This window comes from Oryctolagus cuniculus, chromosome 1, assembly GCF_051225735.1.
Source record: "Oryctolagus cuniculus isolate XC-2025 breed Fujian yellow rabbit chromosome 1, ASM5122573v1, whole genome shotgun sequence".
Taxonomy (NCBI): domain Eukaryota; kingdom Metazoa; phylum Chordata; class Mammalia; order Lagomorpha; family Leporidae; genus Oryctolagus; species Oryctolagus cuniculus.
This window is the reverse complement of record NC_142867.1, coordinates 237415824-237433193: the sequence shown is the minus strand read 5'-3', so window position 1 is coordinate 237433193 and position 17370 is coordinate 237415824.

Here is a 17370-nt window from a genome sequence, read left to right as displayed (position 1 = left end):
TCCCTGCCCAAGGGGACCAGGAGGAGGAAGGCCCCCATTGTCCGGAGGAGGAAGCGCCCCAGGGCCCAAGGAGGAGCCTGGGGGTCTGGTGTGTGGCGTGAGTGGCCGGGGCTGGCCCTCGGCCGCCCTCCTCCTGCATAAGGGCCCGAGCCCCGGCCGGCCCCCCGCAGCCACACGGCGCAGCAGCTCGGCCCAGCATGAAGCCCCTCCTGCCCGCCCTGGGCCTGGGCCTCGCCTGCGGCATCCAGGCCGTCTTCCTGCCCCAGACCCCGAGGGACCTGGATGTCCAGAGGTTTGGGGGCCTGGGCTGGGGGCAGGCAGGGGAGCCTGGGGCCTCAGAACCTGAGCTGGGTGCAGAAAGGACCCCAGCGCAGGGGGCATCTTGGTCCCCCTCCATCTGACCCCCGAGCTCCCACGTCTCGCCTGGCGGAGCCATGCCCTGTCTGGGAGCCCACGGCGCTGGGGGCTCGGCTGCCCGGGGACACTGGAACCCTTCCTGGTGCTACGAGCCGTCAGGTTCTGCTCCGGGCACCTGGGCCCACGGATGGGGCCCAGGGCTCACCGCAGGGGAGGGGCAGTCAGCTGGGGTCCCCTCAGTTGGCAGGTGCGTGGCATGCTGTGGCCGTGGCGACCAGCGACTCCTCCCGCCCGGAGACCGAGAGCGTTTCCTGGGGACGTACATGAAGGAGCTGAGGCCCACGCCCGAGGGGCACCTGGGATCGTCCTGAACCAGCGGCGCGCCCTCCGTCAGGACAGGGCGGGCGGCAAGGGGCTGGGGCAGCAAGCGGGACAGCACAGGCAGCCGGGCAGGGTCCGCTCCGGCCACTTCCGGAAGGACCCGGGGCCCATGTGGGCCCCTCCAGGGCGCCCGGGGTGAGGAACGGGGCTCAGGGGACTTCCTGACCCCTGGGTCGGCAGCCAAGGGCTCTGCGCCAGCACGGCCGCCCTGGGCATCTGGGCACCTCCTCCCGAGCCCCGGGCCGCCCCCGGAGCCAGGCTGGGTCAGAGGTCAGCATGTGGGCGGGGGGCCTTTCCGAGGGCGGCCATGGTGAGACTGGGCTCCGCGGAAGCACCGTCAGGGTCCGCTGGCAGCTGCAGGTGCCCAGCCCCGCCCCCCGGGGCCAGCTCATCGCCAGGTGTCGGGGCTGTGTGTGGCCCTCTGTCCGCACGCCTCAGGCACCGTGAGGACAGCTGGTGCCTCCTGACTCCTCCCCGGGGGCCAGGGCCAGGCTGGGCTGGGGCCTCTGTGGCCCGGGTGCTGGCGGAGCCCAGCTGCTGTCCCCTCGTGGGTTGGGGAAAGGTGACCAGACCTGGCTCCCCAGGGACGGCGGCGGCTGTGTGGAGAAGAGTGTCATTGCCCGGCAGACGGAGGAACCCGCCGTGTTCACCGTGGTCTGTAGGTGCCCGCCCAAGGGAGCTGGCCCGGCCGGGGAGGGGACGGGCTGCTGCAGGCGGGCTGACCCCGCAGTGGCCGCTGCTCCCTGCTGTGTGTCCAGACTGGGGGCGAAGGAAGCTCCTTGTGCTGGACACAGACGCCCACCTTCTGCTGCTCTGCACCGAGGCCCCTGCGCCCCCCGCTGAGCTGCCCGTGGCCGAGCACCCGGTCCCGTGCCAGTGCCTGGGCACGTCGGGGCGCTTCCTGGGGGGCCGGGCCCCGAGGGGGCGGCCCTTGCTGGCCGTCTGCCTGAGCAGCCCTCAGAAGCCCCCCCGTGGGAGGACGGGGAGGGGCCCAGCGCAATGCCCTGCCCGTGTCTGCGGGGCAGGGGCCAGGGGAGCAGTGGGGACCACTTCCTGCTGCACCATGCCCGGGGAGGGGGGCTCTCCCCAGGGACAGCGGCTGGCCCTGGTTCCCAGACCCCACGTGGGCTGCGGCTTGGGGCTGCCCGGCGTCCCCGTCTGTACACCAGACGCCCTGGGCGGCCGCACAGGGGTTCCCCTCCCGTCACCCAGCCGCCCTCACTCCCCAGGGAGGTGACAGAGCTGGGGCTGGGAGCCTGTCGGACAGACCCGTGAGCCCAGGGCTGACCCCTGTCCCCACAGCCAGGACCCCGGAGGCGGACGACGAGGTCGTGGAGAAATTCAGACGTGTGCTTCAGAGGCTGCCCATGCCCACGCGGGTCACGCAGGACCCCACCCGGGAGGAAGGTGTGCTCCGGCCTGGACCGCCCAGCCTGGGCGCCGGAAGCCCCCTCCCCCGGCCCAGGGTGGGCGTGGTGCAGGCGGGGTCCCGCCCCCCAGCTGCCGCCTGTCTCCCCTCCCAGAGCCCTGCCGCCCCCGCCCCGGTGAGTGCCAGCCCCGCACCTCGGCCCGGCCAGGCCCCTCCTTGTGCCACCTGCCAGCCTCCGCCCCGCGTCACTGCCCAGCTGAGGCCCTGCCGCCTCCAGGCGGGGGGGGGGCTCACCCCGGGGGAGGGGCTGGTGAGCCCCTGCGCTCCCCAGAGTCACAGGGGCCCCTCCCCGTCACACCAGGTGCAGGAGCCCGGCCCCCTAAGCAGAGAGGAGAGCAGGGCTGCAGACCCAGGGCACAGCCGGCCCCGCCCGGGGCTCCGCGGGGTGCCCGTCCCAGCTCTTCCTGCGCAGCCGTGAATAAAGCCGCCAGCACCCTCCTCCCGCCTCTGGGCTGATGTGTGGGGGCCCGGGGAGCCTGCAGCCCCCTTGGGTGCGGGGTGCTGGGCTCTGTCCCCTCACTGTTGGCCGTCTTGCTGCTCCGAGGCCCACCTCGGACGTCCCCCCACCCCCCACTGGGCACTGAACTTCACGAACCAGCAGATTGTGAGGAGCCTCCCTGGGGTCCCACAGGGTCCTCCCGCCTTCCCGTGCGGCCGCTGGCTTCCGTCCCCCTCACCACACCCCGGGGCTCCGTCCACTCCCATCCGCGCGGCCGAGAGGTGACCTCATCACCGCCAGGCCCACACGGGCAGAGTGGACACGCTGGTCATTCTGACTCCGCGCCCCTGGCCAGCACCTCCCTCCCCTCCCGAGGGAAACCCAGCCCCACTCGGAGAAGATGGACGAGGGGCAGGCGATGGCACCGGGCCGGCGCAGGGCGCAGGAGGCGGGGTCCTGTCGGCGACCCGCGGGTCACTGCCGCCCGGGGCTGGGCGACCCTGCTCTCCCGCCCGCCCCGGCAGGAGCAGCCTCTCGGTGTGGCTGGTGAGGAGCAGAGAAAACCCCCGCGTGGGGTGGCGTGGGGTGGCGTGGGGTGGGGCTGCAGCCGCCCCTGGGACTTCCGCCTCGGGCGTCCGCGTGCTTGGTCGGGGCGGCTCCGGCTCCTGCTCACGTGCCTGGAGGCGGCGGTGAGGCGCACGCGCTCGGGTCCCTCCACCCACCGAGGAGGCCCGCGTGGTGTTTCCAGCTCCGGCTGTGGCAGGCATGTGGGGAGCGAACCAGCAGCCGGAAGAGCTCTGGCCGTCTCTCTGCCTTTCAGACAAAACGAAACAACCAAAGAAAAATTTTGTGAAAGGGGCCGGCGCTGCGGCGTAGCGGGCAAAGCCAACACCTGCAGTGCCGGCGTCCCGTGTAGGTGCCGGTTCCAGTCCCAGCTGCTCCACGTCCGATCCAGCTCCCTGCTGTGGCCTGGGAGAGCCGTGGACGGTGCCCGAGTGCTCGGGCCCTGCACCCACAGAGGAGACTCCTGGCTCCTGGTTTTGGATCGGTCCGGATCCGGCCATTGCGGCAATTTGGGGAGTAGACAAGCAATGGAAGACCTCTCTCTCTCTCTCTCTCTCTCTCTCTCTCCTCCTCTGCCTTTCAAATAAATAAATCTTTAAAAAAATTTTTGTTAAAAAAAAAAAAGCCCGACCCTCGTCACTCCTATGAGAACCGTTTCTCACCCGCCACATGCCTGACCCGGGACACTCGCGCCCCGCCCATGATCCCCGTCCCTGTGGACAGCAGCCATGTGACCCCTACTCAGTGCGGTCAGACGCTAACTGCCCGGCGTCGGCAGGGCCACAGGCTCGGGGCTCGGTTCTCTGGGGGCTGGGTCTGCAGGTCCGGCTTCCGCCGTCGGGGGCCCTGGAGCCTCCACCTTCCCCAGGCTCCGTGGCTCGTGGGTGGTTGGGTGACAAAAGGGCAGCGGGGAGGCGCTGTCACGGGGCTGAGCTCTGTGCTTGGATGGTCAGTGCGCGGGACAGCGGACGTCACCGGCCTGGGAAGACTCGGAGTCCAGGCCCTCGCCCGCCCCTGGAGGCCCCGGGTGACAGCTGCAGCCACCTGGTCCCTCCCTGTCCGCGGTGTCGCGTCCCTTGTTTTCAGTGACCTACGGCCTCCGATGGAAAGCCCTGGATGGAAACTTCCAGAAATCACCCCCCCCACACACGTTCTGACGCTCGGTCATGGCACACGGCGACCACTGTTCCATCTCGTCACGGCCGCTCATGGCTCATCTGCACGTCTCAGACACACACAGCGCACTCACAGCTGGGGCCTGGCACAAGGGAGGTTCCGGGCACCTGCGGAACATTCTGGAAGACTGAGGAGCCACTGCCTGTGTCAGTCCAAGGTGGACGACACTGATGGGCGTGTGTTCTGGGGTTTGCTGGAGCTTCGGGGGTCGGCTGACTCCACCCGCAGCAGCACCCACGCCCTAGCGCCTGCACCCACACAGAGGCACCTGCACCCACACAGAGGCACCTGCACCCACACCTGTGCACCCACACCCACAGCTGAGCTCCTGCACCCACGCCCGCTCACCTGCGTCCTCTGGCGGCCTTGGCTATGCGGTTTTGGGGGCCTCATTCTGCACCCGCGGCTCCTCCCAGCCCCGGTGCCCCGCACCCCTGCACCGGGACCCCGTCTGCTCTCGCTGTGGTGGCCGCCTCTCGGCCTCGGCCTGCGACTCGCAGCCGCCGGTCTCTAGCTCTCGTCTGCGTCTCCTCGGCTCTGCGGCCCATGCCTGCCTCGTGGGCTGGAACCTCGGGCAGCAGCCTGGACGTGGTGGCGCCGTCTCCCCTCGCCGCTCAGAGACCGCTGTCTGGGGGCCGGCGCTGTGGCTAGCGAGTGAAGCCACCGCCCGTGATGCCAGCATCCCATCCGGGGGCCGGCTCGGGTCCCGGCTGATGCGGCTGGGAAGGCGGTGGAGGGCGGCCCAAGTGCTGGGCCCTGCACCCACGTGGGAGCCCCGGAGGGAGCTCCTGGCTCCCGGCTTCAGCCTGGCGCAGTCCTGGCCGTTGTGGCCATCTGGGGACTGAGCCAGTGGATGGAAGACCTCTCTCTCTCTCTCTCTCTCTCTCTCTCTCTCTCTGCCTCTGCGTTTCCTTCTCTGTAACTGAGTTTCAAATAAATACACAAATAAATCTTTTTTAAAAAGACCATTGTTTGCCCGCTGGCCAGGGCTTCACCCACTTGGAGGCTGCAGCTGAGCCGGAAACAGAATCTCCTCCAGCCCCGCCCCTTCTCCCCCAGCTCCGCCCCTCCTCCCCAGCTCTGCCCCTCCTCCTCAGCCCCACCCCTCCTCCCCCAGCCCCGCCCCTTCTCCCCAGCTCCGCCCCTCCTCCCCAGCTCTGCCCCTCCTCCTCCAGCCCCACCCCTTCTCCCAAGCCCCGCCCCTTCCTCCCAGCTGCGCCCCTTTTGCCCAACCCCACCCCTCCCCAGCCCCGCCCCTCCTCCCCCAGTTCCGCCCCTTCTCCCCAGCCCCACCCCTGCTCTGCCCTCCTCCCCAGCTCCGCCCCTCCTCCCCTGCCCCGCCCCTCCTCCCCTGCCTTCCTGCTGAGTCCTTGGCTGAATTCTTCATATCAGCAGCTGCACTGTTTAGCTCTAAACTAACTGCTTTTTCTAAAGATTCATTTATTTATTTGAAAAGCAGAGTTAGAGAGAGAGAGAGAGAGAGGTTCACTCCTCAACTGGCCACAACGGCCAGGGCTGGGTCAGGCCAGAGCCGGGAGCTCCATCCGGGGCTCCCACGCGGGTGCAGGGGCCCAAGGGCCAGGGCCATCACGGCTGCTCTCCCAGGCCACAGCAGGGAGCTGGATCGGAAGTGGAGCAGCCGGGCTGGAACCGGAGCCCACGTCAGAGGCTTGGCCAGTCACACCACAGTGCCCGTGCCGGCTGTTTCCATCGGTGCACCTGCCGCCTCCCTCTGGCTGTGCCCTGCTTTGCTGAGTCATGGTCACCCTGTCACCTCTGTCCCGAGGGGAGTCCCTCTACCCGCTGCGCCCCTGCTGGGGTGGCGTCGGGCCCCGACCCCTCCAGACCCCTCCTGTGTCTCCTGAGCACAGGTGTGTGCAGGTGCTTATGGGTGTGTGAGGTGTGTATGGGTGTGTGTACAGGTGTGGGGGGTGTGCACAGGTGTGTGTGCAGGTGTGTGAGGTGTGCACAGGTAGTACAGGTGTGTGGACAGGTGTGTGAGGTGTGTGGGGTGTGCACACATGTGTACAGGTGTGTGAGGTGTGCACAGGTAGTACAGGTGTGGGAGGTGTGTGGGGTGTGCACAGGTGTGTGTGCAGGTGTGTGAAGTGTGCGCAGGTGTGCAAGGTAGTACAGGTGTGTGTACAGGTGTGTGAGGTGTGCACAGGTGTGTGGGGTGTGTAGGTATGTGTACAGGTGTGTGGGGCATGCACAGGTTGTGTGCAGGTGTGGGAGGTGTGTACAGGTGTGCACAGGTAGTACAAGTGTGTGTACAGGTGTGTGAGGTGTGTGGGGTGTGCACAGGTAGTACAGGTGTGTGGGCAGGTGTGTGAGGTGTGTGGGATGTGCACACGTGTGTACAGGTGTGTGCAGGTGTGTGAGGTGTGCACAGGTAGTACAGGTGTGTGGACAGGTGTGTGAGGTGTGCACAGGTGTGTGAATGGGTATGCACAAGTGTGTGTGCAGGTGTGTGGACAGGTGTGTGAGGTGTGTACAGGTGTGCGCAGGTAGTACAGGTGTGTGGACAGGTGTGTGAGGTGTGTGGGGTGTGCACAGGTGTGCGCAGGTGTGTACAGGTGTGTGGGGCATGCACAGGTTGTGTGCAGGTGTGTGGGTGTGCACGGGTGTGCACAGGTAGTACAGGTGTGTGCAGGTGTGTGGGGTGTGCACATATGTGGACAGGTGTGTGCGGGTGTGTGAGGTGTGTGGGGTGTGCACAGGTGTGTGTGCAGGTATGTGTACAGGTGTGGGAGGTGTGTACAGGTGTGCACAGGTGTGCACAGGTAGTACAGGTGTGTGGACAGCTGTGTGCCCCTGTGTGCGGGCGGGCGTGTACACTGCATTTGGGCCCTGCGCGCCGTGTGGCTGCTGGGACCCGGAGCACCAGCCCCTCTTCCAGGCCCGCCCAGTGCCCTCGGCTGTGAGCAGGAAGTGGGGTGGTGACAGGAGCCCCCGCCCTGCAGCCACTGGGGGCGCTGCGGCAGGTGCACCCGCCGAGGACGGGGCCTGTGGGGGCAGGTGGGGGTGCTGTGACTCCGGGAGTTTGTCAGGGGTTTGTGGGGGACCAAGTGCCCGGCAGGTGTGTGCGCCCACAGGGGCCCCGGTGCTGACCGACGCGGGCCCAGACTCGGGCTGGTGCCCTCGAGTCCTGGCCACGTCCCCGGGCAGGAGGGGAACTGGGGTGCCCAGGGCTGCCCGAGGCGCGGCCCCGCCCTTCTCCACGGCCCACAAGCCCCCGGGTCTCATTCTGGGGACGGCAGTTCCCTGGCTCGGTCCTCGGGGAGACCCAGGAGGTGCTGGTGGGGCCCAGTCGGGCTGGGGTCTCCTCCCGGGTCTCCCTCACTGGGCCGCCCCCGGCTGGGCTGCCTCCCCCCGCGTCTGTCTCTGTCCCGAGCTGGCCAGCACCTGGGCCTGGCCGAGGTAGCCCCTTGCTTGTCTGGGCTTCTGCGTAACAGTTCCTGGAACCGTGGACAGGGCCCGGGCAGCGGCCTCTGTGGCCACGGGTCGCAGGAACGTTCCAGAAACTTTGAGAGCCGGCAGGGAGGACCTGCCCGGGGCTGCCGGGATCCGGCCTTACCCAGGCTCGGGGAGCCGGGGCGTTCCGGCCTTTCCCTGCCGGCCTCCCGGGCTCAGCCCGGCCCTGGTCCAGAAGCCAGGCCTGCCTGCCACCCTGGCCCCGGGACCACCAGGGAGGAATCTCGTGCACTGGCAGCCTGAGGCTGACAGGTCCAGGCGCCGCAAGGTGCCCCCTGCCGCCCGCCCCAGTGCCCCTGGCTCGTGCACCGCACCCTTCTCTCCAGGAGGGGTTGGGAGGGGCCCCGCCCATTCTGCCTGCACTGCCCCCTCCGAGGCTTTGGAGTGCTGTGGGAGCCTGGGGGGTGGCCCTCGCGCAGGGAGCAGGTGCATCGGATACAACAGTGCCGGGAACGGCGGGCACCGAAGGCCGGGTTCCTCCCAGCGAGCACCAAGCCTCTCCCCGAGCCACTCCTGGGTGCAGCACCTCCCTGGGGGCAGCTGGCCACGCTGACCAGCCAGCTGTGCCCGGCAGGAGCAGAGGCCGGGCCCACACACAGCCGCCTGCAGCAGGACCCCTGGTGGGGCCGCCCGAGCCCCCTCCCTTTGGCTCCGCGGGCTGGGGACAGGAAAGTGGCCAGGGCGCTGGCACAGGAGACCCCGGCCCCACCCAGCAGTGCCGAGGACGGCGGGCTGGGCAGCCCCCAGCCAGCGGGTCCCCACACGTCCCTGAGGTGAGGAGGCCCCCCCCCCCCGGAGGAGGCTGCTGCCCGGCTCCCCACGCCCACCCCTCTCTCAGCCACCTGCCAGGTGAGTGACAGGCACGCAGTCCCGGCGTGGTCACGGCTCGGTGCCCGCCGGCCCCGTCCCCGCCGTCGTGATGGACGCCTGTGGCTCTGGGCTGCGGGCTCGGGGGAGATTGAAGTCCCACAGGGGCCGGTGTTGAGGCAGGGCCGGGGAGAGACTGGACGCCACCCCCTCAGTGCCCAGGTCACGGCCCAGCGGCTCTGACCCCAGCTTCTCACGCCTGTGCCTGGGGGGCAGAGGTGAGGCCCAGGCGCTTGGGTCCCTGACCCCCTGAGAGTCCCTGACCCCCCCGTGGGTCCCTGACCCCCTGAGAGTCCCTGACACCCCCGTGGGTCTCTGACCCCCCCCCCGTGAATCCTTGACCCCCCGTGGGTCCCTGACCCCCCTGAGAATCCCTGACCCCCCCGTGGGCCCCTGACCCCCCTCAGAGTCCCTGACCCCACCGTGAATCCCTGACCCCCCCGTGGGTCCCTGACCCCCCTCAGAGTCCCTGACCCCCCCCCCCCATGAGTCTCTGGCTCCTGGCTTTCACTTGGCCCTCGTCTGCCCCAGACCCCAAGGGACCTGGACGCCCGGGAGGTTTGCCGCTGCGGTCAGCCCGGCTGCCCCGACGGAGCCCCACGCTGCCGGGACGTCTGTCCAGCCTGGGCGTGGGATCCGAGGGCAGGGCCGGGTGGGGGGCTCCTCCCAGGCTCCTCTCTGGGCCGGCAGAGCTGCCTTCTCCCGGCGTCCTCACGCAGCCATGGCTCCGTGTGCACCTGCTCCTGCCCCGTCCTCTCAGAAGGACCCCAGGGTCACCGGTGACCCCGTCTTACGCTCTCCCAAGGCCCGGTGTCCACACGCAGCCACGGGCTGGGGGCTGGGCTCACACACGCCTGGGACGCCCCTGGGCCCGAGCGCTCCCCAGGAGGGGCCCGGGGCTGGGCGGGGCCTGTCCACCCAGGAGTTCAGCTGCTTCTGAGGCGGGCCTGGGGGGCCAGAGGTCAGGAGCACCAGCCTGGGCCCGCCAGGTGGCAGGGTCGTGGCACACCGTGGCACACCGTTGCTGTGGCTGCCAGGGCCCCTGGGACCTGAGACGCAGAGAGAGATCCTGAGGGTGTTTGTCAAGGAGCTGAGGCCCCACCCCTCAACCTGGAGATGGTCCTCGGACCGGGCAGCTGGGGCTGACCTCTGACCTCCACCCCCGCCCAGCCAAGGCTGTGGTTTTGTGGGCGTGGCCTTCGTGCCGCGGCTCAGGGACTGAGCCTGATTTCAGGGAGAGGGAGCAGAAAACAGCACCCGCCAAGGTCAAGGTCCAGCCCCGCCGGCCGCTAGGTGGCGCCCGCGTCGCCCCAGGACGAGCCTGCGGACGCCGTCAGGGTCCCCAGAGCGGCCGGCAGGTGGCGCCCGCGGCGCCTCGGTGCCGGCACCGCCCAGAGGACGACCCGGCTGATGCTCAGAACCGGGCCGGGCGCCGCCGCGACCCTGCCGTCACCTGAGCAGGATGCGGCCGCCGGGGCCAGCTCCAGGCGGCACCCGCAGCGCGCGCTCGCCCTCTCCCCGGGAGCACCGGACACCTGAGCCGGGCGCTTCGCTCGCGTCTGTCCAGCAGGTGCGGTGACCGTCCCGTCAGCAGCCCTCGGGGACCGCGGGCGGGAGGCTGCGTCACACAGCAGGTGCCCCGGGAAGAGGCCGACCCTCGGGGCGCTCGGCCGCGGGGGCCCCTGCAGGAGCACCCCCATCCCGACACGGGGGCGCCAGGACCTCGACAACCAGCAGAGCCCGCGAGCCTGCCACGGCCGGTCGGCGGCCACAGGTGGGGGCTGCACACGGCCCCGCCCCGCCCCCGCCCCCGCCCCCGCCCCCAGCTGCCAGGCTTCCCCGGGGAGGGGGAGGCGTGCGGAGCCCCCTCGCCCGGCGCTGCCTCTACCACGGTCTCCACGCCGCCGGCCTCCCTGGGCGCTGTCCAGCCTGGCTGTCCCGTTTGTGAGTTTTAAGATTTATTTATTTGAGAGAGAGCGCGCGCGCGCCGGTGGCCGTGCAGTGCGGTGGTTAGCTCCCCACTGGGACACCTGCGGCCCTCACCAGAGGGGTTGGGGTCCTGGCTGCTGCACTGCCGCCCCCGCTTCCTGGCCGCGTGCACCTGGGAGGCAGCTGATGGGGACTCCAGCGTTTAGGCCCCTGCCGCCCCCGTGGAGACCGGCCCGGGCCCCCAGCCCCGCTTCACCTGAGCCAGCCCTGGCCGCCGCGGGCACGTGAGTGTGCGGAGAACGCCCAAGTGGCTGCGTGGCAGCCGGCCCACTGGGGCGGTGTGCAGAGGGCAGGGTGGTCCCGCGGCCGGGGCACCTGCTCCCGGTCCTCCCGGCACCACCGAGCGCGGTGGAGTCGGCCGAGCTGTGTCACTGGCGGGGGCGGGGGCGGGGACGCTGCAGCCCCCGGGGCTCCCCGAGCTCAGGGCGTCACAGGCTGGCCACACCGCCAGCCCCACACTGGGTGAGTTTTTAATCCGGAACTCAGGGAAAAGCCACTCCTCAGCCTAGCAACGCCGCATCTACAAGGTCCTGTGCCTTGTCACGGTCACCTGACTCCTGAGTCCGTTTTTTCAAAACCGAGTCACCAAGCACAGAACTGTTTCCGGGCGGCGCTGTGGCTGGCGGTCAAACCTCCGTCGGCAACGCGGCCAAAAAAACCAAAACCAACCAAAACCCTCCTGGTGATCACCGGCAGAGAGAGGACCCCCCCCCCCCCAGCCCTGATCAGAACTCGCGCGAGGGGGCTCCTGCGCCGCACTGAGGGCTCCGGGCACAGAGAGACCGCCTGGCACGTGAGGAGCCGAGGTGGCGCCGTGGGCTGAGCTCCTGCCGCCGCACCGGCATCCCCTGTGGGGCTGGCTCCAGTCCCGGCTGCTCCACCTCCCATCCAGCTCTGCTGTGGCCTGGGCGAGCGGTGGAGGATGCCCAAGTCCATGGGCCCTGCACCCGCGGGGGAGACCTGGAGGAAGCGCCTGGCTCCTGGCTTCGGATCGGCGCACGTGTCCACCCCTGCCCGCATCGGGGGCACCGGGGGCTCTCCCCCGGGGGTGTCCTGGCTGAGGCCCCAAGGTCCAGGCTGTGCCTACTGCGGGGGTGGGGTGCGGTGGGGCAAGGAGGGGCCTCTCGGTCAGCACCAGGGGCCCAGGACACCTACGAGTGGGGGCCCACCCTAACGGGCCCTGGGGGCACGTGGAATGGCCCGGGGTTCTGTATCCAGCACCTGCAGCTGTCCGTCCCTGAAGCCCAGAGCCCCTGAGGCCAGGAGGGCTGCGCCGGCTTCCTTGGAGACCGGGGATACCCATGCAGGGGTGAGCCTGTTCCCCACATCCTGCAGCGTGCACCCACAGTGCACAGGACACGGCACCCCAGTGTGCACCCACCCACAGTGCACAGCCCACAGCACCCCAGCGTGCACCCACCCACAGTGCACAGGACACGGCACCCCAGCGTGCACCCACAGTGCACAGGACACGGCACCCCAGCGTCACCCACCCACAGTGCACAGCCCACAGCACCCCAGCGTGCACCCACAGTGCACAGGACACGGCACCCCAGCGTCACCCACCCACAGTGCACAGCCCACAGCACCCCAGCGTGCACCCACAGTGCACACCCCACGGCACCCCAGCGTGCACCCACAGTGCACAGCCCACAGCACCCCCGGGGGCGGGAAGCGCCCTGGTGACCCCCCAGCCTGTAGCATCCTGCCGGAGAGCCTGCAACTTCTCTGCCAGGACACTGCCCCCCAGCCCTGGGCCGCGCGGGCGCCGGGGGATTGAGAGCACCTGGGCGGGGCCTGGGACGCACCTGCTCAGGGCTCTGCAGGCGGCGCCGGGCTGCCTGGCCAAGCCCAGGTTTCATCTCCGCCGGGGTTCCGGTGGTCACCGGGCTGCTGCGCTCTCCTGCCCAGCAGGTGCAGGGACCCCGACACCTGTGAGGCCTGCGGTTTCTGTGTGGCAACGAAGGGCCTCACCTTGGAAAGGCAGCGGGGCCTACGGGTAAGTGCACGGACGCCGCCGCCGACACGGCCGCCGGCAGTCACGCGCACCTGCTCTGGCTGATAATTCACACATCCTAGACAGCGACTCAGCGCCCCATGTCCTACAGGAAGTCGCAACTCCGTGACCCTGCATGGGGCAGGGGGAACACGGCTGTCGCTGGCCGGGCCCTGGGCGCCGGAGACCCCGGCGGTGACAGGGGGTGGGGCTGCTCTCACGGGCTCAGCCCTCTGCAGCCCTGAGCAGACAGGAAACTTCAAAACGCGTTTCCTCCGTGCCTAAGCCCCAGTCTCAGCGCGTCCGCCCAAACGCAGATGCACCCGCAGCTCTGTTCCCGTGCCGCCCTGGGGGCCAGCGGCCAGGTCGACCGCCCGAGGCTGCGGAAACGCAGGGGCCGGGAGGCGTCGCGCTCCACGCTCGGCGGGGAATCGCCGGGGTCGGTGGGCGGTGGGCGCAGGCAGAGGGGGGACGCAGAGGACAGGGACGTGTTGGCTTCCTAGGGGGCGCAGACAGCGCGCAAGCAAAACCATCCGTGGGAAGACTTTGCAGGGTCCCTCGGCCAGGAGCCGACCCAGGGAGATGCACCTGTCCCCCGGGGAGGCAGCAGGGCTGCCCGCTGCGCGGCGTGGCCCTCCAGCCGCTCGGTCGTCGGTCGTCGGTCGTCGGCACCGAGAGGAGCGGCTCAGGGTCAGGCGGAGCTGAGCAGAGGGTGAGCTGGTCCGGGACCTGCGGGCGACACCAGCTGATGGGTGTCCTGGAGGAAGTCGGGAGACATCGCCTGGCTCCGGCTGGAGTGGCTGCGCTGGCCGGGCATTAACACTGGTCCGGACGCCCGTGCCCCACAGGGAGTCCCTGGGTTCAGCTCCCAGCTCTGACCCCAGCTCCCTGCTCGTGCACACCCTGGCGGCAGCCGTGATGTCCCAGGTCCCTGTGCGGGAGGCCTGCATGGAGATCCGGGCTCGGGCTTCAGCCTGCCCAGCATTTGGGGCATGAATCCACAGGCGGACGATCTCTGTCCATCTGCCTTTCAAGTACACAAAACTAATGAAGGTATTTTGCAAAAGGAAGATGCCTGTGACCACCTCAATCCTCCCACCCCACCCCTCCCCGCGCCCCACCCCTCCCAGAACTCCCCACCCCTCCCAGAACTCCCCCCACCCGCCCCGCTCCCCACCCCTCCCAGAACTCCCCCACCCCTCCCCCCGCTCCCCACCCCTCCCAGAACTCCCCCCACACCCCTCCCAGAACTCCCCACCCCTCCCCTCCCTGCTCCCCACCCCTCCCAGAACTCCCCCCACACCCCTCCCAGAACTCCCACACCCCTCCCAGAACTCCCCCCCACACCCCTCCCAGAACTCCCACACCCCTCCCAGAACTCCCCCCCACCCCTCCCAGAACTCCCCACCCACCCCACCCCTCCCCGCTCCCCAGTGCTCCTCCTGCAGGCCTCGCTGTGGCCGCTTTGCAGATGGGTTTGGGAGGACGGGGTGAAGGAGCTTTGGTGTCACCAGGGAGGGTCCTTAGGAGAGCGGGAGAGGAGGACGGAGACGCGGGGCCACTGAACACACAGCATGGCCCCCTGTGCAAGGTCAGGGTCGGGGTTGGGCTTAGGGTTAGGGTTAGGGTTAGGGGTGGGGTTAGGGTTAGGGGTGGGGTTAGGGTTAGGGGTGGGTTAGGGTTAGGGTTAGGGTTAGGGTTAGGGTTAGGGTCAGGGTCAGGGTCAGGGTCAGGGTTAGGGTTAGGGTTAGGGTTAGGGTTAGGGGTGGGGTTAGGGTTAGGGGTGGGGTTAGGGTTAGGGGTGGGTTAGGGTTAGGGTTAGGGTTAGGGTTGCGGTTGGGGTTAGGGGTGGGTTAGGGTTCGGGGTGGGGTTAGCCTCACACGGGCACCTGCATCCAGGATCTGGCCAAGGCAGTGCTGTGGGGGGGCACTGTGCCCCCTGGGGGTGCTGGGAGGCGTGGGGGGGCTCTTGGTCGTCACAGCTGGGATGAGGGGTCATCACCTTCATCTGGATTTGTCAACCACCTCTAATCTATCCTCAGCGATCATTATCTGTCTATACAACCTGGCTAGTACCTACCCGTCTGTCAATCATCTATGCACACCTGTTACTATAATCTCTATATTCATTTAATCTATCGTCTATATCTATAATCAGTCATCTGTATCAGCCATCTGCGTCCATCTAATCTGCCATCTGTATCTATCCGTCAAGCATATATCTATAATCTGTGTATTTAGGCCGGCGCCGCGGCTCACTAGGCTAATCCTTCGCCTTGAGGCGTCAGCACACCGGGTTCTAGTCCCGGTCGGGGCGCCGGATTCTGTCCCGGTTGCCCCTCTTCCAGGCCAGCTCTCTGCTGTGGCCAGGGAGTGCAGTGGAGGATGGCCCAGGTGCTTGGGCCCTGCACCCCATGGGAGACCAGGAGAAGACCTGGCTCCTGGCTCCTGCCATCGGATCAGTGCGGTGCGCCGGCCGCAGCGGCCATTGGAGGGTGAACCAACGGCAAAGGAAGACCTTTCTCTGTCTCTCTTTCTCACTGTCCACTCTGCCTGTCAAAAAAAAAAAAATCTGTGTATTTATCTATCTGTCAAACTATCATCCATGTATATTCATCAGTCATTATCGTCTACACACACGCACTACACAAGCACTACAACACGTAACTTATCCCCATCTGCCATTAGGTACCCGTCACCTATCTGTGTCTGCCAGTCACCCTCGATACTGATCGGTCACCCACGTCTATTGGTCAGTCCTGTACCCATCACCTCCTGTGTCCTACCCACCGCCCTTCCCCGTTCGTCCCCGTGTGCGTCAGTCACCTGCTCACCTACCTACTTCCTGTCTAATGTTCTCAGTGGTTCTGCGGCAGGATTAGGCCCCTCACCCCGGGGCACTGGGCCAGGGCATGTGGGGTCCTCATGGGTTACGGCAGTTGGGGGAAGGGAGCTGCTCGTCTTGTGGGTGGACCCCAGGGATGCTGCCCCACCCCCTACGGTGCACAGCGGCCGCAGCCCACGGAACGGCCAGGCCACGTGCACGGCACTGAAGCTGATGACAAGGCTCACGGGTGCATGGGACCAGGCGGGGACACTGCACCCCCACGTGGCCCAGGAGGGGACACTGCACCCCCACGTGGCCCAGCTGGGGACACTGCACCCCCCACGTGGCCCAGCCGGGGACACTGCACCCCCACGTGGCCCAGCCGGGGACACGGCACCCCCCATGTGGCCAGCCGGGGACACTGCACCCCCACGTGGCCCAGGAGGGGACACTGCACCCCCACGTGGCCCAGCCGGGGACACTGCACCCCCCACGTGGCCCAGCCGGGGACACTGCAATCCCCACGTGGCCCAGGAGGGGACACTGCACCCCCACGTGGCCCAGGAGGGGACACTGCACCCCCACGTGGTCCAGGAGGGGACACTGCACCCCCACGTGGCCTTGCAAGCTCTTGGGTGCTGGAGACCTGCCCTGAAGCCGACAGGAGCCACGGCAGCTGCGCCCTCTTTCTAGTCTGCACTGTCGATGGGTTCGACACGGAGCTGACCTGGACATCAGAGGCTGCCACGTGGGCCCGGGGTGGACACAGGTGCGGCCAGCTGTGTCCTCGGCCAGAGCCCCTCATTCAGAGAATCTCAGACAAAGGTCGCCGCTTCCACAAAGGCCGTGGCTGTCTTCCTGTGTCCCAGCCACGGGCGAACCCCAGAGCTGCCCCGGACTCAGCCCACGGACGCCGGGGCCAGAGATGCCGTCTTATCCTTAGCACGATCTGCCAGGGCATGTTGAGTGGTAGAAAGGATTCATTATTTTAAAAAGACTTCCTGATCTGAGGCCAACACAGAGAGCTCTCCCACCTGCTGGTTCATCCCCAGGTGCTCACAGCAGCCAGAGCTGGGCCAGGCCAACGTCGGGGCCCGGAGCTCATCCAGGCCAGCGTCGGGGCCCGGAGCCCTGCCAGGCCAGCGTCGGGGCCCGGAGCTCTGCCAGGCCATCCAGGGGCTTGAGCCATCACTGCTGTCTCCCAGGGTGTGCATACCAGGGAGCTGAAGCCAGGAGCCCGGAGCTCCATCCGGGCCACCCGTGGGTGCGGCAGGTGCACAGGCCCTCAGACATCACTGCTGTCTCCCAGGGGGTGCGTTAGCAGGGAGCTGGGTAGGGAATGGGGCTGGGACTCGAACCCAGGCCTTGCAGGGTGCAGTGTGGGCTGCACCCACGGCCACCCCAGGTACCTGTGACTGATCACCTCCCATTATCAATACATCTGTCTCCGCTGGTGTTGCTCTCTGGAGAGCCCGTGTCATCTGAAGGCAGAGACAAACTCGCAAGGCCATGACGGAAGCGTCACGTGTGAACTCTGCTCTCAGAAATGGCGGGAACAGGAGGGGGCCCCATACTCGCTAGGGTCCCGGACACGGTGGGGTCCCACGGCTCACAGGTCTGGCCACCCCCTTCCGGCCTCCCCTTTGGGTAGGACCCACAACTTCGGCGTCTGTGCCTGGCTCGTGGCCCTTAACATCACGTCCCCCACTGGCACCCACAAAATCCCAGGAACAGGGGTCCCTTCCTTTTATGAGTGGACAGTACTCCATAGTAGGACCCCCAGCCAGGGGCAGCCCCCCACCTCCACCACCCTGAGCCTGGGGGACCCCCATGTGCTCCCCGCCTCACTGTGGGACCTCCCATCTCCACCG